The following is a 23,648-nucleotide window of genomic DNA, read 5'->3' as shown; positions in this document are numbered from 1 at the left end:
TTAGTTGAATATTTATGTCCCCCCAAAATTTATGTTGAAAATCCTAACTGGTAAGCTAATGGTATTAGGAGTTGAGGCCTTTTAGGAGATATTTAGGTCGGGAGGGCAGATCCCCCACGCATAGGATAACGCCCTCAGAAGAGACCCAAGGGTGCTCATTCACCCCTCCCACTAGGTGGAGATGCTGCAGGGAGGGGCCATCAGAGGCCCCTGTCTATGAATCAGAAAGCAGGCCCTCACTAGACACTGAATCTGCTGGGGCCTTGACCTCAAACTTCTCAGCTTCTAGATCTGTGAGAAATAAAGTCCTGTTCGCAAGCCACCCAGTTTACAGTATGTCACTGCAGGGGTCTGCGTAGACTAAGGCATAAAGTAGAATAGTGAGGGATGGCTCTCATGCTAGGCACCTGTCTCAGGCTGTTTGGGCTATTCTAAAAAGTACTGTAAGCTGAGTGGCTTAACAAAAACATTTATTTTCCATAACTCTGGAGTCTGAGATCAGGTTCTGGTGAGAGCCCTCTTTTGGGTTGCAAACTGCCAACTTTTAGGTCCTCACGCTCTCTTGGCTCTGGGGAGGGCTCTAATCCCGTTTATGAGGGCTCTACCCTGATGACCTCATCTACTCCTAACCACCTCCCTCAGGCCTTATCTGCTAATACCATTGCATGGGGGTGGGTGGGGGGTGGGTAGGGTTCCCACAAATTCATTCGATTCATTCAACACAAACATTCAATTCATAATAGCATCGTAAGCAAGAATGTAGATGAAGGTGGTGTGCCTTTCTTTGTGAATTAGGTTTAGCCAGTAGACTGTTCACAAAATAAAGTGTTTCTCACTGAAATGCTGTAAAACCTTGCAGAGGTCCAAAGAACAGTCATTTATTCATCTACATTTCATTGAGGCATTTGCTGCTTTATGTTAAGTGTTGTGGGGAGAGATGAAAAGGGTGTGAGAACAGAGTTATTTCACTAGGCCTGCTGGCAATGGAAGATCCACATCCCATACAAGAGCGGCTCTCCAGGGCCTTGGGCGTGCTCCACCTCGTGTATGTAAGCAATCTCGAGCTTTTCACATGTGGTATGGTTTGACTATTTGTCCTCCAAAACATTTGTACTGAAATTAAATCCCCATTGTGGCAATATTGAGAGGTGGGTCCTTTAAGAGATGATTGGCTCATGAGTGCTCTGCCCTCATAAATGGATTAATTCATTCATGGATTAATGAATTAATGAGTTATCATGGGAATGGGGCTGGCAGCTGTTTAAGAAAAGGAAGAGATACCTGAGCTAGCACGCTCAGTACCCTCCCCACATGATGCTCTCAGCACTCTGGGGAAGCTTTCCCTCCAGGGAGACAGCGCCACACAGGCCACCCTGGGACTCAGCAGAGAGTCCTATGAAGGCCCTTACCACATGCTGTCCCTCAGCCTTGGACTGCTTAGCCTCCGTAACTGTAATACATGAGTTCCTTTTCTTTATAAATTACCCAGTTTCTGGTATTCTGCTTTAAGCAGCAGAAAATGGACTAAGACAACATGGTATTAGTTCCTGGAACATTTTTCTTAGAAAGCAGGGAGACACTGCAACAAGTGCCTCTGGTGTCCTGAGCTGTGGAGCTCTTCCTTCGCAAACACCATTTCAGTTATTTTCCTGGGCCATGTTCTTGGGCCCCCTCTGGAAAGTAAACTCCGCAATAGGGAAAACCTTATCTGTCTTGTTTACTGTTGTAAACAATAATGCCTGATTTCGAGGGAGGGATTGTCCTTACTCAGTGACAGTTGAGTAAGTTATGAATGAATGAAGTTTCCATAGTTGCATTATAAATTCCCTCTTTACAGAGAAGGAAACTGAGACATCAGAGGGAAACACCTGAGATTGTCCCCTGTCGTCCCTCCTAGTTTGTGATGCACTGAGGTTACAGAGGAGGGGTTCCTTGGTCTTTTGTTAAATTTGTAATATTGGATTAATGCGTCTAATCACAAGGTTAATCACTGAATGTATTAATAATAATGATAATAATAAATTGAGTTTCTGGGTACAATTTATTAACGCCTCCAAACACAGCGCTAATTTTTCAGTGTAACAGTTGAACACAGGAAGTGATAACCAGCATCCTCATCACACGTCTGAATCTTGACTAATGGGCATGTCCTGCAGCTCCTCCTCCTGGGTCAGCTCCATTCAAAACATCTGAGAGAGACACACAGCAAGGCCAGCGGGTCTTGGGGAAGATGAGTAAACCTCTACCTGAAATCTGCCATATCCTGCTTGAGCTGAACTTGTTAATTCTGGAGGTCAGAGTAAGTATCTTGCCCTCCTGTCTGTGCCCAGACTGTTCACAGAGTATCAGCAGGGAAAATGCTACTGTTCGTGTCTCTTTCAATGTCTGTCATACAGCAGAATTAACTTTATCATTTGAAGTGATGAAGTATGTATTTGATATTGTTTCTTTGGCATTTGTGCTTACCTATTCTCAGGTTGTTGGTATCATGTCACTTTGTGACTCGAGTTGTGGGAGACTTGAGTAAGAGGAACAGCCATTCTTTCATCTGTCGCCTCCACCCGTCCTCTCTGTGCAGCCAAGGTCCAAGGAACCTGCCTCTTGCTATCCTTTTCAAAGCTTTCTGGACCTCCCCTCTGTGCCTTTAATCAAGACTTTCATGCTGCCCAGAGCACTTTCTTCCCCGCCAGGCCAGTGAAGCCCATCACTTCCTTTAAGGTTTGACCCAAAACTCAGCACTTTGGGGAAGCTTTCCCTCCAGGGAGACAGGGCCACACAGGGCACAGAGGGCTCTTGTGGGAGGCAGAAACTGCAGGGCTGTTGAAGTCCTGGATCAGCCACTTCCAGCTATATATTTGAGGTCAGACAATTAAGTTTGTGAACTCACGCTAGAAAAAATGCCATGTCTGTCATTGCTGAATACCACTACAGTCGTCACTTTTGAATTATTCCCCTTGGGAAACTATTCACCAGTGCCTGCACCTAGTCTACCCTTGAAAGCTCTTTTTCTAGGACAAGTTCGAAAACTTAATTGTCAGAACTTTCTCTGACATTAAATGAGTTCCTTAGCCAGTTGTCTTCTTTTGGGCTCCCCTAAAAGCAGAGCCTGTGACAAGGACTAAGATGTATGTCATGTATTTGAGAAGTAATCTGGGGAAGCTGGAATGAGAGAATGGGAAGTAGAAAAAAACAGTCAATCATGTGTCATCAAATTGGTCACCTTTGGCGGGCACCTGGGGCTCAGTCACACCAGGCCCTCAGTAAACTGTGTTAAAAGCATCTCATAATTGTCCCCTGCAAAGAATGGAAGGCTGAGATCTTTGCTGACTCAACTGCTATCTCCCATGGAGGAAGGTCACCCTCGGGTCACCTCTGGGAGGACTGAGGGCTGAGAGTCAAGGCCTGAGAAAAGCCTTGAGTGAAGTGTGTATCCTGAAGTGGGGCGCTGTCCTCAGGCAGCTGCAGGGCACACAAGTAGGCCAAAGGGATGAAGTGCCAAGTGCCCACTTGAGCCTCAGTTTCTTCATTTTTGAGATGGGAGTAACTATACGCATGTTCTAAGGCAGTATGTCAAGTGAGAATGAGGGAGACTGTGGAAGCCCTTCTCCAGCACATGCTGGTGATTCCACCTTCTCCAACCTCCATCCTCTTGACACGTGTCATACTCGTGTTTACCTACGCATGAGTCCCTTGCTATTTCGCCTTCAATGAAGATAAAGCCAAAGTTCCTTTCTTCTTTCCCTGTCACCCACCAAAGTGCCTACTCACAGCTGAATGACAAGTAGGATCTTGGTACAAATGTCTGTTGACTGAATTGGCTGTCCCAAACAAATAATTTGTGAGCCCATTATCCTCCCGGCAGACACCTTGCAGGACAGTAGAAAAACCACAGGGGCCAGTGTCCTAGCCTGCTTAGTACAGCTGCAGGACCAGCTGTGATACTGTGTGAGGCCATTGCTAAATGTGCTGGTGAAATCCCAGGCACTGTGGTAAATGGATGGCAGTCTGGGGAGGGAAGTCTCTTGGCAACCAGTGTTTTTCAGCACATGTGTCAGCCAGGCTCCCTGAGGATGGTGATTCGTGCCCACGGCTGTTCCCAGGTATTCCAGATGCTGTCCTGCAACTGGACTGTTCTCTGCTGTATCTCCCACACCCCCGAGAGTGGGTGGTGGATGAGAGCTGCCCAGTTTCCTTGGGGGAGTCACTGCGAGCCTGGAAGGTGGTGCTCATGACCAGCTCAGAGAAGGGATGAGGCAGAAAGGGAAGACGAGAAGATGCTTTTACACATCTCTCATCAGAAAGTGTGCGTCAAACATTTGGGGCTGTTTTTCCAGTCACAGGGAGTTTCCCAGAGACATCATGGGCTGTCCCCAAAGTCAGGTAACACTGGGTTTGAGGCACTCTCTGTGTGCACAACCTGGAACAGAATCGACTTCTCTGGGCAAAGTAACGTGACCACATGAGGCATAACACTGGGCCCTTCTCCCTGCCTACATCATTCTTACCAAAGACAACCTGCTTAACTGCTCTATGGAAAATGCTAAAATCCATCTTCTGCCCACCTGAATTTTTACATTTAGAAAAGCCTTTGAGATTATTAGCTCTCCATAAAAATGTACAGGCATACCACAGAGATATTTCAGATTCAGTTCCAGACCATCATAATAAACAAATATCAAAATAAAGCAACTCACATAAATTTAGTGGCTTCTCAGTGCATGTAAAAGTGGTGGTTATGCTACACCGTAGTTTAGCACAATAACAGCATGTCTGAAAAAGCAATGTACATACATGATTTTAAAAATACTTTATTGCCAGAATAAAGTGGCAAGCAGTGTGGACGCCTGGGCAGGAAAATGGCACAGATAGAGCTCTTAATGTGGGGCTGCCCCAAACCTTCATTTGTAAAAAAGGCAGTAGCATCTGCAAAGCATGATGAAGAGAAGCACAATAAAAGGAGGTATGCCTGTAAATAATTCTAGAAGAAGCTGTGCGCTCCTTCTTCCCTTCACCTGGAATTCCTACCCCATCTTGAAGACCCAGCTTCAAAGCCTCCTGCCCCCAGAGGATCCGTCTACCCAAAAGATCTCTTCCCTGGAGGCAGAGGAAATCCAGGCACAAAAGAGACATTTCCTCTTTGTAGTGCGATCCCTGATAGACTTTGGTGTCATGGGAAGAATAATTATACATATAAGTCTTTGGTTTAATAAGAGTGTATAAATGTAGTTAGAGAGTGGGGCAGGAAGAAGGAGATAAAAATGACCAAAGGAGAGGAAGAATGTGGTAACGATTTATTGACTGAGAAGTAAAGGGAATTCCCCTCTCTCCACCCCTGAGTGATCTGTTCCCAGCTTGTCAACACTTCCAGATGTGGAACTCACTTGTCTTCCTTCTGTTCTTCCCTTCTGGCTGGTCTGACATTTGTTAAATGAGCTCCAGGGCCCTGGCTTGCAAATGTCACCACTTTGAGATCCATATTCCTGGCTCCCTCCAGGAGTGCCCTGGAATCCTCCAGATCCATCTACTGCCAGGAGACAAGTCTGTTTGTTTCATTGCTTCTTTCATCAGAGCCAGAACTCAGGGACTTAGTTAAAACTTTGAGCAAGTTAAAAGATTGGCTTGTGGGGATCATACTGTTTTCACTACACTGTCCGTGCTTGGATTCGATTTATGTCCCTTTAAATGAATCCCCTTAATTTGAAATATTATCAAAATACCAAGATCTGTGAAATGTGGAGACAAATATGGAAAAATGAAAACAACTGCCTGCTGAGATTCTGCCAGAAGAGAAGTAAGGGTGCAGCCCTCCCTCTTCCATGGCTCTCTCTACCTGTGCATAAATGAAGGTCACAGGCCAGAGCTGGGGGGGAACCCTCAGGGAGGGGGTGGAGGAGGGGATCTCACCAATGACTTGGCCCCTAAATGTCCTGCTGAGCTCTGGCCTCATAACTTCATCCAGTAGATCTATGCAAGGGAAAAGTCATGTCATGTCTGCAATGGTCTTCAAGAGGCCACTGTCCTTTTCTCTCCTTTTCCACTGCCACAAGCTCCAGGCCTTAGGGTGGGTCCTAAAGAGCTCAGCTCCCAACTCCAGGCTATGTCTCAAATCACCCTGCACTCTCAGCCAGCTTCTGCCTCCTTCTCAGACCCTCTGGTTTGGTGTCTCCTTTTTGTTACCATTTTAGGCCAAAGCTCTCTCTGGACGTCACCAGTGGCGTCACTCACCGCAGCCTTCGGTAGCATGTCCAGACTCATTACTGCCTCTGTGCCATGTTCCCTCAACCACCTGTTCACCACAGAGCCAAAGAGCATCCACCCTACTCCCAGCCCCACCCCCAACCCCCCCAGAGGCTGGCAAGTCCCAGGCTGTGCCCCAACTTCCTTTTCCTTCGTTTATGATAAGCCACTGCTTCCCTGTTCATCCAGGAAGACATGCTGGGGGGTGGCACAGCCTGAGGAGGGGATGGTCTCTGTCTTCATGGTTTAGGAGCTTGCTGCCTCATAGAGGCTGTAAGACATTCTCCAAATTTCTGCTCCAAAGAACTGGTCCAGTCTGAGCAGGATACGCACAGCACAGGTGAGAAGCCTTAAAGGTCCTTTGACTGGAGGCCACGAGGAGTCAGGGGCTGCAAGGATGGAAAGACATTCTCTCTGCCCTGGGATTATGCGACAGTGCTAACCTAACAAGACACAACTGCTACAGTAGAAGTGAGCAGAAGGGACTGGATGCCTATAATCCCAGCAATTTGGGAGGCCAAGGTAGGAAGATCATTTAAGGTCAGGAGTTCCTGACCAGCCTTTTAGGCAACAGAGAGACCTACATGTCTACAGATAAATTTTTAAAAATTAACTAGGTGTGTTGGTGCACACCTGTAGTCTGAGCTACTTGCTCTTGCAGAGGCAGGAGAATTGCTTAAGCCCAGATGTCATGGCTGTAGTGAGCTATGATACCCTGTACTCCAGCCTGGGTGACAGAGCAGACCCTGTCTCAAATATGTATACCATGGAATACTTACTATTCAGCTGTAAGAAAAGATGGAGACTTTATATCTTTTATGTTTACCTGGATGGAGCTGAAACATATTCTTCTTAGTAAAATATCTCAAAAATAGGAAAAAAGTATCCAATGGAGAGAAAGAAAAGAGAAAGAAGGGAGGGGAGGAGAAGCACTTGGAGGGCCTCGCTCCCTTCTCACCTTCCTGTGTGCAGTAGAGACAGGCCCAGAGCCAGATGCTGTCCGTGCTCCTGCCCAAGGGCCAGCGCCTAAGGTGCTGAGGCCACCAGAGCCCTGGGGCAGGGAAAGCCCGGTCATTTCCTGCCCAAAAGTCTCAGCGTCTTTTCCCTCGCCTTCCACACTGCCCTCCATTCCCTCCATTGCTTGGGCTGCCCCAGCTTTCACACGCCCAACCTCAGCCTCCCTTCCAGCTATTTCCTGGACCGTGTGCTCCTTCACCCCACATAGCCAGCCTCAAATCTTGTCTGAAAACCAGCCCTCTCAGGCTTCATCTGTGGTCCCTGAGAGTGGGAGTTGCTGCATGCGTCCCCAGCCCCATGGGCGTCACTCGCCACAGCAGCCTGCCTTGAAATCACACCCAGGTCCTGCTTGTGCTCATGGTGGAATTTACTTTTGAGGTTCTAACAGCTTTGAGCCCTTACTATGTGCGAGGTGCTCTTTTAAGTACTTGGTATAATATATATATGGTTTGTCTCTTTAGCCCAAATAAAATTAGGAATTGCTGCTCCCATGTCACATGTGTAGAAACGGAGGCACAGGGTGACCTGCCAACATCACACCCCATGGCCAGTGGCACTAGGATTTGAATGTGAAGGGGGCGTCCGTGGAAACTGACAGGAAAATAACTAACCTGCAACATCATAGGGACACACCCAGCTCTATTTTGCACAACAGGTCTGAAAAGAGCTCAACAGACTAAAGAGAGATATAAATCTTCCTCTGTAAAATTGCACTTAAGACTCTGCTTTGACAGAGTTCCTGGGTGAGCAGCAGGGGTGGAGCTTCAGTCTCCAGGGCAGGGTCTCAACTCCTACCATCTGTCTCCAAGGACAGCCAGAGAAGCTGACTCTCAACTCCGACACCTGCCACACTCTGTTACCTGCCATTGGAAGCAGTTTGTGGCACCCTGTTGATTTGGGGACAGCCAGAACCTTCCTCATCCCATCTAAAAAGCTGGAGTACCTATTTTTCTCTGCCAACACTATCTCCTTCTCTTTCACTGTGTTGGCCCTTTTTCTACACAGGAAGAAGAAAATAAAGTTCTTTCTACTCTAATCTTATGTTGAGAAATCTTTTCTTAACTTGCCTTTACCTGCTCTCACCCTGGCAGTTAGTTGCCCAGCATCCCTCCTGCCCTCTCCTGGCCCAGGACCCTCCTTTCATGGAGGCACTTAGCTCTGAGCAGGGGAAGGTACAAAGTACCCAGGAGAGGCCAACTGTCTTCCTCGCCTTCTTTTTAAGCTCAGAAGAAGCAGTGAAATGGACAGCAAAGACATGTCTGACTCACCTGCACCAGGCTGTGTGAGTCTGCAGTAAGGGGGTGGGGTGGGTTATTGGTGCTGGTTTTCTGGTGGGAAGATGGCTTAGGGTTATAAGGCCAGTTCTCCACCCCAAAAGGAGTGAAAAGAAGATGTGAAAAAAAGAGCCATGGAGGTAGATCCTGATGCAATGTGGGGACCCTTTGGGTACCCTGCAAGGGTCTTCCCACTCCGTCTTCCCCACCCCTACTCCTTCCCCTAAGAGCGCCCTGTGGATGGCTGGAGTAGCCTCCAGCCCCCACTCTCTCTCTTCCTAATCACACTTCCTCACTGTGAGGAACCCACCCCATCCCTCACTGCTTTTTTTCTCCTAAGGCAGTTACGTGCTTCCTCTGCACAGCCTTGCCTTGCCTTCCCTCCCTCCGCCTCACACGCTGAGGGTGGGTGTGTGAGAGCTGGGGCAGCCCAAGCAATGAAGGGAAGTAATGGAGGGCAGTGTGGAAGGTGAGGGGAAAGCGATGCTGAGACGATCAGGCAGGAAGTGACCGGGCTTCCCTGCTCCAGGGCTCTAGTGGCCTCAGTACCTTAGGCAAGGGAGCTGGCACCCAGAGGGGCCCTCAGGCAGGAGCACACCCAAGATCTGGCTCTGGGCCTGTCTTTACTGCACACAGGAAGGTGAGAAGGGAGCCAGGTCCTCCAAGTGCTTCCCGCCTCTCAGCTGGGGCACTTCTGTAGGCTCAGGGAGATGGCCCAGAGGCTGGTCCTGCTGTGGCTAGGGCAGCCTGATTCAAGGGGCCTGATGTGGGGTGGCAGGGGCTATTCTTGGAGGGGCAGAACATTATGCCTTGGGAGAGACCAGAGCTACCCCTCTGCCCATGCTCCTCCTTTGTATCCCCCCAAATCAATGGGGACACTGGGCTGAAAAAAAAAAAACCACTGTGGTCTCTTTGTTGTTCAAATGCGTGCAGAGTGGACGCTTTCTTTCTTTTTCTCCAGAGTGGACTGACTGCTCTCTTTTCCATTTCTCACCACCTCCAGACCCTTATCTCTCCTTTTCTCTGGCCCTAATAAGCCGCAGCCCTTCCCTCAACCACCCAGAGTTAGCACTCTGTCTCCGAATCCCCAAGCCTGTGCAGAGCCTTCCTCTGGATTTGCCCTCCCAAGCTCCTGTGCTGAAGGAGACAGCAGAGGGGCTGCCAGGTCCCTGCAGAAACCCTTTTTTCAGACTTGGTTGCCACCCCACATTTGTACCCCCCTCCCTCCATTGGTCTCTGGTTTTCTCAGTATTTCTTCTCTGTTTTCTTAAAAGCCCAGCCTTTTCTTCTCTTTTCATCTTCCCTGCCTCAGGGTCCTCCAGTGTTCACTGCCTTTTGTCCAGCATTTCCCAGCTGTGCTCTTGAAGGCACCAAGTAACAGTGACTGCTGTTCCTTGGCAGCTGAGAGTCTGCATTTCCACCAGGCCTACAGATCATGCTGATGTTACAGTCCTGTGCACACTTTGAGTAGCAAGGTCTGGAAAATAGAGTGCCATGCAGACACCTAAATCCTCTGCCTCAAAAGGAAAGGAACAGTGGGATTTGCAGCATGGGACCATCTGGATGAGGGAGACAACAAGAGCCCCTGGGATGTGGAGCGAGAGAGTAGGAATGGTTGCAGGCTTCAAAGACATCCGCATTGTGTGGTGTGGGTGGAGGTGGAGCCCCAGTGCGTTTCTCCCAAACTCCGGAAAGTATGCTACATACACAGCTGGCCACAGAGTAGAACTACAGGGTCATATATATATATATACACACACACACTATGTCTAAATATCTCAGTTATAATCCAAGGTAACAAACTGGTAATATATTATATCCACTTTTTTTTTGTTTTTGCTTTGTTTTATTTTGTTTTTATTGTTGGGGATTCATTGAGGATTCAAGAAACCAGGTTACACTGATTGCATTTGTTAGGTAAAGTCCCTCTTACAATCGTGTCTTGCCCCCAAAAGGTGTGTCACACACCAAGACCTCACCCCTCTCCCTCCTTCCCTCTCTCTGCTCTTCTTTTCCCCACCCCTCCCTCCTTCTTTCTCTCTCTGCTCTCCCCTTTCCCCACCCCCACCGTGTCCTTAATTGTCATTAATTTTCCTCATATCAAAATTGAGTACATAGGATTCATGCTTCTCCATTCTTGTGATGCTTTCTAAGAATAATGTGTTCCACTTCCATCCAGGTTAATACAAAGGCTACAAAGTCTCCATTTTTTTTAATAGCTGAATAGTATTCCATGGTATATATGCACCACAGCTTGTTAATCCATTCCTGGATTGGTGGGCATTTAGGCTGTTTCCACATTTTGGCGATTGTAAATTGAGCTGCGATAAACAGTCTAGTGCAAGTGTCCTTATGATAAAAGGAATTTTTTTCCTTCTGGTAGATGTCCAGTAATGGGATTGCAGGATCAAATGGGAGGTCTAGCCTGAGTTCTTTGAGATTTCTCCATATTTCCTTCCAAAAAGGTTGTATTAGTTTGCAGTCCCACTAGCAGTGTAAAAATGTTCCCCTCTCTCCAGATCGACTCCGGCATCTGCAGTTTTGAGATTTTGTGATGTGGTCCATTCTCACTGGGGTTAGATGGTATCTCAAGGTGGTTTTGATTTGCATTTCTCTAATAAATAGGGATGATGAGCATTTTTTCATGTTTGTTGGCCATTCTTCTGTCTTCTTTGGAGGAGGTTCTATTCATGTCTCTTGCCCATTGATATATGGGATTGTTGGCTTTTTTCATGTGAATTAATTTGAGTTCTCTATAGATCCTAGTTATCAAGTTTTTGTCTGATTCAAAATATGCAAATATCCTTTCCCATTGTGCAGGATGTCTATTTGCTTTGGTTGTTGTCTCCTTAGCTGTACAAGCTTTTCAGTTTAATGAAGTTCCATTTGTTTATTTTTGTTGTTGTTGCAATTGCCATGGCAGTCTTCTTCATGAAGTCTTTCCCCAGGTCAATATCTTCCAGTGTTTTTCCTATGCTTTCTTTGAGGATTTTTATTGTGTCATACCTTAAATTTAAGTCCTTTATCCATCTTGAATCAATTTTTGTGAGCAGAGAAAGGTGTGGGTCCAGTTTCAGTCTTTTACATGTGCATATCCAGTTCTCCCAGAACCATTTATTGAATAGAGAGTCTTTCCCCCAAGGTATATTCTTGTTTGGTTTATTGAAGATTAGGTTGTTAGTTTCATTTCCTGGTTTTCTACTTGATTCCAAGTGTCTATGTCTCTATTTTTGTGCTAGTACCATCTGTCTTGACCACTATGGCTTTGTAGTGTAGCCTAAAATCTGGTATGCTGATGCCCCCCGGCTTTGTTTTTATTACTAAGAACTGCCTTAGCTATACAGGGTTTTTTCTGGTTCCATACAAAACTCAGAATCATTTTTTCCAAGTCTTGAAAGTACGATGTTGGTATTTTAATAGGAATGGCATTGAATAGGTAAATTGCTTTGGGAAATATAGACATTTTAACAATGTTGATTATTCCCAGCCATGAGCATGATATGTTCTTCCATTTGTTAATATCCTCTGCTATTTCCTTTTTTAGGATTTCATAATTTTCTTTATAGACGTCCTTCACCTCCTTCGTTAGGTATATTCCTAGGTATTTCATTTTCTTTAGAGCTATGGTGAAGGGAGTTGTGTCCTTAATTAGCCTCTTATCTTGACTGTTATTGGCATATACAAAGGCTACTACTGACTTGTGGACATTGACTTTATATCCTGAAACATTACTGTATTTTTTGATGACTTCCAGGAGTCTTTAGTTGAGTCTTTGGTGTTCTCTAAGTATAAAATCATGTCGTCAGCAAAGAGGGAGAGTTTGACCTCCTCTGTTCCCATTTGGATGCCCTTTATTTCTTTGTCTTGCCTAATTGTATTGGCTAGAACTTCCAGCACTATGTTGAATAGAAATGGTGACAGACGATAACCTTGTCTGGTTCCACTTATAAGAGGAAAAGCTTTCAGTTTTACTCCTTTCAGTAAAATATTAGCTCTGGGTTTGTCATAGATAGCTTCAATCATTTTCAGAAATGTACCATGTATGCCTATACTCTTCAGTGTTCTAATTAGAAAAGAATGCTGGATTTTATCGAATGCTTTTTCTACATCTATTGAGAGGATCCATATGGTCTTTATTTTTGCTTCTGTTAATATGGTGGATAATGTTTATCGACTTGTGTATGTTAAACCAGCCTAGCATCCCTGGAATGAAGCCTACTTGATCATGATGAATGACTTTTTTGATGATAAGCTGTAATTTATTGGCTAGGATTTTGTTGACAATTTTTGCATCTATATTCATTAGTGAAATTGGTCTGAAATTCTCCTTTTTCGTTGGGTCTTTTCCTGGTTTTGGTATCAGGGTGATGTTTGCTTCGTAGAACGTGTTGGAGAAGATTCTTTCCTCCTCAATTTTTTGGAATAATTTCTGCAGTATGGGAATAAGCTCTTCCTTGAAGATTTGATAGAATTCTGGTGTGAAGTCATCCAGACCAGGACATTTTTTTGTTGGAAGCTTTTTTATTGTTTCTTTAATCTTAGTGTTTGAAATTGGTCTGTTCAGGAACTCTTATTTTTTCCTGGCTAAGTCTAGGGAGAGGGTGTGAATCCAAGTATTAATCCATTTCCTTCACATTGTCAAATTTCTGGGCATAGAGTTTCTGGTAATATTCAGAGATGATCTCTTGTATCTCTGTGGCATCAGTTGTTATTTCCCCTTTATCATTTCTGATTGAGGTTACTAGACATTTTACTTTTCTATTTCTAGTTAGTCTGGCCAAAGGTTTATCTATTTTATTTATTTTTTCAAAAAACCAACTCCTTGTTTCATTAATTTTCTGAATGATTCTTTTGTTTTCAGTTTCATTAATCTCTGATTTAATTTTGGATATTTCTTTTCTTCTACTGGGTGTAGGCTTAGACTGTTCTTCTTTTTCCAGTTCTATAAGATGGCCTGTGAGATTGTTGATGTGCTCTCTTTCTGTTTTTGGAATGTAGGCATCTAAAGTGATAAATTTTCCTCTCAAAACTGCTTTTGCAGTATCCCACAGGTTTGGGTAGCTTGTGTCTTCATTGTTGTTATACTCAAGAAAGTTAATGATTTCCTGTTTTATTTCTTCCTGCACCCACCTGTCATTCAATAGAAGGTTGTTTCATTTCCATGCCTTTGTGTGGGGTTGTGTTCCACCTTTAGTGCCTTGTGGACTGAGAAGATACAAGGTAAAATTTCAATTCTTTTGATTCTGTTGAGGTTTGTTTTGTGTCCTAGGATATGATCAATTTTGGAGAATGTTCCATGGGGCGATGAGAAGAATATATATTCTTTATCTTTGGGATGGAGTGTTCTATATGCATCTATCAAGCACAATTGTTCTAGGGTCTCATTTATGTCCTGTATATCTTCGTTTAACTTCCGTTTAGAGGATCTGTTGAGCTCTGTAAGAGGAGTGTTAAAGTCCCCTGTTATCATGGTATTATAGGATATCATTTTGCTCAGATTGAGTAAGGTCTGTTTCAAGAATCTGGGAGCATTTAAATTGGGTGCATAAATATTTAGAATTGAAACGTCTTCTTGTTGTATTTTTCCCTTGATGAATATAAAGTGACCATCTTTGTCTTTTTTGACTTTAGTTGCTTTAAATCCACATGTATCTGAAAATAAGATTGCAACTCCTCTTTTCTTCTGAATTCTGTTTGCCTGAAAAATTGCCCTCTAACCCTTAACTTAGAGTTCTAATTTGTCTTTTGAAGCTATATGTGTTTCCTGAAGACAGCAAATGGATGGCTTGTGTTCTTTAATCCAGTCAGCCAATCCATGCCTCTTCAGTGGGGAATTCAAGCCATTAATATTTATTGAGATAATTGGTAAGTGTGGTAGTGTTCTATTCATCTTATTTTGTGAGATTTCATTACTTAGTTTTATCTTTTGCATCAGTGTGGAAGTTAGGTTCTGTCCTTGGATTGCTGAGTTCTTACTTTGCTGCTGATCCATTGTGATGGTCAGTGCGTAGAACAGGTTGAAGTATTTGCTGTAGAGCTTGTCTTGTTGTGGTGAATTTCCTCAATTCCTCAATGTTTGTATATCAGTAAATGATTTGATTTCTCTGTCAATTTTAAAGTTTAGCTTAGCAGGATATGGAATTCTGGGCTGGAAATTGTTCTGGTTAAGTAGATTAAAGATAGATAACCATTGTCTTCTTGCTTGGAAAGTTTCATTAGAGAAGTCTGCAGTCACCCTGATGGATTTGCCCCTGTAGAAAGAATAGGAGCTTACTCCTGGCAGCTTGAAGAATATTTTCTTTTGTCTTGACTTTGGATAGGTGTTCGTCACAATTTGTATTGGAGAAGCTCGGTTAGAGTTGAGGTGACCTGGGGTCCGATATCCCTCTGAAAGGAGTGTGTCAGAATCTTTGTTGATATTTGGGAAATTTTCATTTACAGTATTCTCAGTATGGCTTCCATCCCCCTGAGACATTCTTCTTCTTCTTCTGGGATACCTATAACTCATATGTTTGAATGCTTCATAAAGTCCCATAATCCTGTCAGTGAACATTCTGCTTTCTTTCTCTTCTTTTCTGCCTCTTTAACTATCTGAATTATCTGAAGAGCTTTTTCCTCTACCTCTGAGATTCTTTCTTCTGCATGGTCTAATCTGTTTTTGACACTTTCTATTGCATCTTTAAGTTCCCTAATTGACTGCTTCAGTTTCTTCAGCTCTGCTACATCTTTTCTATATTCTTCATATTGTTCATCTCTTATGTGATTCTGTTTTAGGATTTCCTTTCTGTTATTTTCCACTTTATCTGCAGTTTTCTTCATTGTTTCATCATCTGTATTCTAAATTCCCTTTGTGTAATTTCTAACATTTCTTTATAGGTGGACTATTCTGCAGTAGGTACCTCATGGTCCCTTGGGGGGTTGCTCTGGACTTGTTTTTCATGTTGCCAGGAGTTTTCTTTTTTTTCTTTTTTTTTTTTTTTTTGTAGAGACAGAGTTTCACTTTATTGCCCTCGGTAGAGTGCCGTGGCGTCACACAGCTCACAGCAACCTCCAACTCCTGGGCTTAGGCGATTCTCCTGCCTCAGCCTCCCGAGTAGCTGGGACTACAGGCGCCCGCCACAACGCCCGGCTATTTTTTTTTTTTTGGTTGCAGTTTGGCCGGGGCTGGGTTTGAACCCGCCACCCTCGGTATATGGGGCCGGCGCCCTGCTCACTGAGCCACAGGCACCGCCCTGCCAGGAGTTTTCTACTGATTCTTCCTCATGAGTGATTTCTTTTATCTGTTTCCTTGCCCAATTTTCCTTTCGCTTCCTAAGTTGCTGTGCCTCTGGACTAGAGTTTCGATGAGTCCTTTTGGTACAGGACCAGAAGGATGAGAAGGTTGAAGAGCAAGAAGGTAAAAAGGAAAGAAAAAAAAAAAAGAAAGAAAGGAAAGAAAAATCAGAAAGGAGAAGGGATGGATAAAATGGAATATTGACAAAAAGAAGAGAGGCACAGAAAGAGGGAGACAGAGCAATATAGGTGTTCAGTAGGGTACTTTGATCTAACCTTAAAAAAACCCCAATCTCTGGGGGTGCCAGGTTGGGTGGTTTCCTTAAGGTCAGCAGCTCTTTGCTAGCCTGTTTGGACACTGTACCCCACCTCCACCAAGTATAGAGGAAAGACAAAAATGCTATAAATCAAACCAAAACAAGCAAACAGAAAACTTTATGGGACAAAATTGGGGGAGAAACCAAATAATAGGGGTAGATACACTAGTAAAAAGGAAGTTCTAATTGTTGAAAAAGGCAACAATGGAAATTATATTTAAACTAGAGAAATGAAGAAAGAAAAGAAAGGAAAAGAAAAGAAAAATCTATAGGGAAGATGTTGAAATTAAAAAACAAAACAACAACAACAAAAAACAAACAAACAAAAAAAAACCGAAATAAAGCAGTATATACCTTGCTGAATATTGTCTGGGCAACAGGTGATCTTCTAGGGTATGAGATGTTAATCACAATGCTGATATGACTGGAGGCTTCTGCTGATTTCTCCAACCCTGCAGGATGGAGAGCCTAAATCTCTCCTCAGCCCTCTTAAAAGGAACTTTAAACTGCTAAACTTGGCTAAGCAGCTTTCCCAGGAAAGCACTTAGTGCTGTGATCACTCCTAAAGTGGCTATCCACTTACCCAGTGTGCCAAAACCATCTCACTCTATGCCCCTGAGGACTAAGGGTGTAAGGGGTCTCAGTCCCCACCTTTAGGCTTCTCAGTCACTTGATTACTTGCTCCCACCCAATCCTTGCTCTGCAACCCTGAGGGCAGATCTTACCGGGGCACTTCTCCCACAATGGCTCCATGCAGTCCACAGCCAAACACTATTAGCTCCTTCCAGCTCAGCAGCTCAGTCTGGGGCCCTAGACAACTCCTAAAGTCCTCCGCACTCCTGCCCAAGCTCTCCCAAGGCAGTTCAACTGAGCGCCAAGTTCTAAAAAAACCAAAACAGCTCACAGGTAAGGCCTTTCCAGTTTGCAATCTCACTGCTGCTGTACTTACAGATGCCGCCAGGATTAGACCGAATGAACATATGTAACCACTTGCCAGTTCTCCACTGCTGTGTCCTCCTCTTGGGGTCCAGAAGTCTCTTGCTGACTCCCTATGTCCTCAAAGGGATGTTTATGGGCAGATCCCACCAGCCAGAGAAGCCTGGAGTTTTGTCTCCACAGACTCATCATGCCCAGCTGCAAGGAAGCTGTTATTCGGCTGCCATCTTGCTCTGGACCTCCATATTATGTCCTCTTAACTATAAAATATACCTTGCTGAAGACCTGGATGGCCAGAATTGAATTTAGAAGTGTCGAAATCTGTGGAGTTGCATCTGAATTGGGGGCCTTGCATAGAGACCCCAGGTTTCCTCTCTTGCCACCCAGCTCTGATGGGCACAGTGAGAACACCTCGTATGAAGACCCTGGCCTGTCCAGAGGGCACATCCAGGAAAATGACGTCACTGCTGCACTTAATTTCCACCCACTGAATTATATATGCTTAGTAGAAACAAAAGTGATGCAGAAACAAAAGTAAATAGTGATGATTGTTTTTTAAAGGAGACTGTTTTCTAACAAGCTGTGGAATACAGCATGGAATACTATTACAAAGAAGTTTAATGTTTTCAACTTCTTGGCAAGAGTGGATGGAATACTATTCCAAGGAATACTATTCAGCCACTAAAAAAGATGGAGACTTTTCGTCCTTTGTATTAACCTGGATGGACGTGGAACACATTATTCTTAGTAAAGCATCACAAGAATGGAGAAATAAGAATCTTATGTACTCAATTCTAATATGAAGACGATTAAGGTCCTAGGACACAGTGGGGGGTGGGGGACAGGGAGAGCTGAGAAAGGAAAGGAGGGAGGGGGTTCTAATATGAAGACAATTAAGGTCCCTAGTACACAGTGGGGGGTGGGTGTCAAGGGGTGTGGTACACCTTTTGGGGATGGGACACAAATATAAGAAGGTCCTTATCTAACCAAAGCAATCAATGTAACTTTGTTCTGTACCCTCAATGAATCACCAACAATACAAAAAAAATAAAAAAAAGGAGACCATTTTCAAATTGTGCATCAAAAGGGGGCAACTTTACGAGCCATCTTTCCCATAAGCTCTCACAAAGTGAATGGGACAGGAAGTACACTCTGCTGTCAATCTCTCTGCTACTCTCAATTCTTGTTCACTTTGCATAGAGGGAGAGTTTGAAAACACAACTTTTCCCAATAAACAGCTTCTCAATGCAAGCCAATGACATTATCTGGGACTCAGCAGAAGAAAGCACAGTAAAAAATGTACTCCCCTGCTGGAGAAAAGAAATGTGGTTGTTTTCTTTTAATGTTTTCTTTGGAGTTGGGGTCTCAAGTTGCCAAGGCTGGAGTGCAGAGTGGTTATTTACAGCTGCGGTCATAGCTCACTGCAAGCTCCCAGCTCCCAAGTTGCTGCGACTACAGGGGTTACTGTGCACAGCTGAGAGATGTGTTTTTTGTTGTTGAATTTTGGAGATGGTCTGTCAGACTTTGATATATGAAGTCTGACAATTAAGTTTGTAAACTTGGCACCATGTGCTTACATTGGCAGCATTGTACAAACAGCTCGGTAAGATTTTGTAACCTTGGTATATCAGTGCCTCACAGCCATGCTTGTGTTGACATATGGTGGGGTCTTGCTGAGTGGTATTCATTACTGTTGTTGCATGTTTTCATGTGCTGTTATGAGAAAGTCGGAGCTTGAATTAGAGCAATGAAAAAACATTAAACTTCTTCTTAAACTTGGCAAGAGTGGAAGCGAAATCAGGGACATGTTACAGTGTACAAATGGAGTAAACATTTGGCTGAGGGGAGAGAAAGCTTCACTGATGAAGAGAGGTCAGGGCAAGAAGTAACAAGCAGAACTGATGAAAACATTGCAAAATTTTGTCAAATTGTGCATCAAAATCACCAGCTGACTTGAGAAGCATAGCAGACTAAGGAAACATCAATAGAGAAACAGGAAAATCTTTTTTTTTTTTTTTTGGTAGAGACAGAGTCTCACTGTACCGCCCTCGGGTAGAGTGCCGTGGCGTCACACGGCTCACAGCAACCTCTTAAATCTTGGGCTTACGCGATTCTCTTGCCTCAGCCTCCCGAGCAGCTGGGACTACAGGAGCCCGCCACAACGCCCGGCTATTTATTGGTTGCAGTTTGGCCGGGGCTGGGTTTGAACCCGCCACCCTCGGCATATGGGACTGGCGCCCTACTCACTGAGCCACAGGCGCCGCCCGAGAAACAGGAAAATCTTAACTGAAAATCTTGGCACAAGAAAGTTGTGGCTCTTGCATCACGACAGTGCACCAGCTCACACAGCACTGTCCATGATGAAGTTCTTAGCCAGTAAACAAATAACTGTATTGGAAAACCCTCCCTACTTACCTCATCTTGATCTGGCCTCCAATGACTTTTTTCTTTACCCAAAGATAAAGGAAATACTTAAAGGAAGACATTTTGATGACATTCAGAACATCATGGGTAATATGCCAACACTTCTGATAGCCATTCCAGAAAAAGAGTTCTAAAATTTCTTTGAACGGTAGACTGGGCATTGGCATCCGTGCATAGTTTCCCAAGGGGAGTACTTTGAACATGACTATAGTGATATTCAGCAATGAGGTATGTAGCACTTTTTCTAGGATGGGTTTGTGAACTTAATTATCAGCATCTTTGTAAAGGACTTTTAAGGGGAATTTTGGTATGCATAATATTTACCTTATATATGGCCCTTCATAATCAGAATATTTTTAAAGAAACTAGTCAGAATGAGATGATCCACAAGAGCTGCAAGAGGCTTGACAGAGCCAGTTGGGAGGCTGTTGTTTCCATATAAGAGAGGGCAGGTTTCCAGTAAGTGGGGAGCCATTAGACTAGAAGGTACAGAGGTCCCATATCACATAGAAATACCATATAGAACTTGGACATGGGTTAAAGAGGAGGGTCAAAGAAAAGGAAGCAGTCACAGTTGGCTAATTCATTTTTTTTATGCTTAAAAGCTTTTTTATTGATCATCTTGTAACAACAATAACACACACACAAACACACACTGAGTTTATGTTTTTTGAATGTCAGATTAATAGGAGGGTACCAATATTTAGGTTACATTGTTTTCTTTTCCTTTTTTTTTTTTTTAGACAGAGCCTCACTATGTCACCCTCTGTAGAGTGCGATGATATCACAGCTCACAGCAACCTCAAACTCTTGGGCTTAAATGATTCTCTTGCCTCAGCCTCCCAAGTAGCTGGGACTACAGGCACCTTCTGGAACGCCCAGCTATTTTTTATTACAGTTGTCATTGTTGTTTACCTGGCCTGGGCTGGGTTTGAACCTGCCAGACTTGGTGTATGTGGCTGGTGCCATAACCACTGTGCTACAGGCACCGAGCCTACATTGTTTTCATTTCTAAGGTAAAGTTCGAGTTGTAGGTGAGTCCAGAGGGTGTGCTGAACATTGTGAACATTAACTTGACATTAGTTCTATTTCTTGCCACCCAAAGAGTTTTGCATAACAATAAGAGAACATTTTTAAGGATTTTGATACATATTGCAAAGTTTCCTTCCAGAAAAGTCATAACTATATTTTAAGTTTCTTGAATTTTGCTGTACAGGATATTTCACGGGATATAGTTCTTGCTTGGAAGAGAGTCCACTGTTTGGTATCAAGTGTTACCAAAGGTAAAGAAGCAAGTCTAACCATTCGCAAAGTATCAGCAGAGCCTTCACATGCATTTGCAGGGATGGGCCCATGCTGTAATCATAGCTTACATGTGTAGGCACGGAAATAGAGCAGAAATGGAATTTTCCTTTGGAGAGTCTGAGGCAAGGGTAATTTTCCTGACTAATTTGACACAGAGAACTGTTCCTGTAAATTGCAGTAATCTAAGCCCATTTGCAAGGAGACAGTAGGCTTAAAGGTCTGTTGCACCATCTAAACTCATTTTAGCAACTGAATGTTAAATCCTTACTTCCTGGTAACTGGTCTCTCCAAAAAAGATCTTGAAACTCTAAAAAGCTGCAGCAGATTCTGTAGGGACTATTTGCATGCTCCTTGGGAGGATTTCACAGCCACAGCCCTCCAGTATGGACGACAGATGTTATTTCCTCATTGTTCATGAGTCTTCACATTCAAACTTTCCATGACTTGCTCTTTTGTTAATTTGCCATCTTTTGCTTCTCATGATTTCTAACCAGCTGTTTATTAGAACAAGACAAAAGTAAACGAAGTCTGGCTGTGCTACAGAACTCACGCTGCCATCCTTATATTGTGGATTTGTTTATTTGTTTGTTTGAGACAGAGTCTCTCTGTGCCCTGGGTTGAGTGCTATGGTGTCATAGCTCACAGCAACCTCAAATGCTTAAGGGATCCTCTTGCCTCGGCCTCCAGAGTAGCTGGGACTACAGGTGCCTGCCACAACACTCAGCTATTTTTAGAGAGGGGATATTGCTCTTGCTCAGGTTGGTCTCAGACTCCTGAGCTCAAGCAATCCACCCACCTCTTCTCGGCTTCCCAGGGCACTCTTTATGTAGTTTTTAAAAGGAGAAATTCCTCTGCAGCTCTTCAGCCCCTCGACACCTGGTAGGAACCACCTCATTTTACAAATGCGCAATCTGTTGTCCAAAGTTAGGAAGTTGGTGGATGTCTTTTCCCCAGGCCTCTGGACAAGCTTATTTTTAATACTCTAACACTAAACTAACAGGAGTATATTGAGAGTGGAAATGTCCTGAAGGGCACGCACAAAGTCAGGTGTCTGCTCAGAGGGAAGAGCTCTCCTTCACTTGGCAGAGTCTCACTGAGCATGACCACCAGCTCCCAGGATTTCGGATGTCAGTATTCCTTCTGCCATAGCTCTGATCTCGCTTGATTATCGTAATTCATTTCCTCTGCAATAGTTGACGTTGGTAAAGAGCCAGGCTCTGTAGTCAGACTGCCTAAGTTCAAATCCTCGCTCCACCATTTGACCTTTGGTGTATTTCTTACGTTTTCTTTTCTTCCATTTCCCACAGGTTTTATTCCCAGTTCTGTGTCTCACGTGAGGATTAGATGAGATATCATAAGTGGGTGCTCAGCACCCAGTGCCTGGCACATAGTAAATGCTCCACAACCAAGAGCTATCATTATTGTTGTTATAATTATTGTTTATTTGTGTATTTTCTTAATTCAGCTACAAGTGGGCAGAGACCATATCTCTGTCATTTTTGTTCCCCAGTATCTTAGCTCGGTGTTTGGGACTCATTGTGGGTTCTCCATAAACATTCACTGGTTGGATGAACAGGATGAATGAATAAGCCAGAAATGAAAAGGTTTGTGTGGCCAGGGCTCTATGTCCTATCATGGTCCTTCTTCTGGTGTTGAAAAGACACTCATAACATCAAGAAAAGAGTGTAGAGAAAGGTTTCCATAGCATAAGCTTTTCTTCATGTATTATGTAGACATTGTGACCCTTGTCTACTGTGTGATTGTCCGAAAACCATCTTTTTGCCGGTCACCAACATGTTTTTCCCTAGACCAAAAAATGAACTGTTTACATCTACAAATGACCAGCGAGCTACAGGATTCATGCAACTTCACTATAAGCATGGCTCTAAAGCATCTGTTTTGTAATGATGCAAATTGCTATAGGTACAGCCAGCAGCACAAGGAAAAAGCAGAAAAACATACCCGTATAGTAAAAATAGAAAGAGAGATGCATGAGCCTTCTGATCTCAGAACTTAGGGTCATGGTTACCCTAAGTTCATGGGGATGTCAAGGAATTGAGGAAGAGCAGATGGAGTGTTTCAGCTGCATTGCTGAAGTTTTCTTTCTTCACCTAGGTTTTGGTGTATCATTATTTATACCCTTTGTGTATTTTAAATATTTATTTTATCTTTTTCTCATGCCAGATAGTAATGTGCAGACGTTGTAACAAGGTTGGAGGGAAGTGTATCTTATACATGAACATGAAAACCCAACCATCACATTTATAAGCCACAAAACAATTTGTTTCAAATCTTAATAAACTGAAAGCAGTAGCTGAAGATCATGAAGACAGTTAAAAAATACAAATGGCCAATAAACATATGAAGAGATATTTAAGTAGGGAGGAAAAGGGGGTGGAGGGAGTGAAAGAAAGGCCTATCTAGGTTAATACGAAGGATGTAAAGTCTCCATTTTTTTTAATGGCTGAATAGTATTCCATGGTATACATATACCACAGTTTGTTAATCCATTCCTGGGTTGGTGGGCATTTAGGCTGTTTCCACATTTTGGCGATTGTAAATTGAGCTGCAATAAACAGTCTAGTACAAGTGTCCTTATGATAAAAGGATTTGGAAGACATTATTCTTAGTAAAGCATCACAAGAATGGAGAAGCATGAATCCTATGTACTCAATTTTGATATGAGGACAATTAATGACAATTAAGGTTATGGGGGGGAGTAGAAAGAGGGATGGAGGGAGGGGGTGGGGCCTTGGTGTGTGTCACACTTTATGGGGGCAAGACATGATTGCAAGAGGGACTTTACCTAACAATTGCAATCAGTGTAACCTGGCTTATTGTACCCTCAATGAATCCCCAACAATAA

General features: G+C 43.7%; 1 protein-coding gene and 1 non-coding gene across 2 annotated transcripts in view; one reads left to right on the top strand and one right to left on the bottom strand.

Moving 5' to 3' along the window:
- The window catches only part of CAPN9 (calpain 9), a 274,380-nt gene that overhangs the window by 149,032 nt on the left and 101,700 nt on the right, over positions 1-23,648 (top strand). The window lies entirely within an intron of this gene.
- LOC128598040 (small nucleolar RNA U13) lies at positions 22,961-23,063 on the bottom strand. Its single transcript, XR_008383552.1, has one exon. It is a non-coding gene; the product is annotated as a small nucleolar RNA U13 (small nucleolar RNA).

This window comes from Nycticebus coucang, chromosome 10 (assembly GCF_027406575.1).
Source record: "Nycticebus coucang isolate mNycCou1 chromosome 10, mNycCou1.pri, whole genome shotgun sequence".
In the NCBI taxonomy this organism is placed as follows: domain Eukaryota; kingdom Metazoa; phylum Chordata; class Mammalia; order Primates; family Lorisidae; genus Nycticebus; species Nycticebus coucang.
The sequence above is the reverse complement of the archived record's forward strand: the minus strand, read 5'-3'. Positions and strand labels throughout refer to the sequence as shown.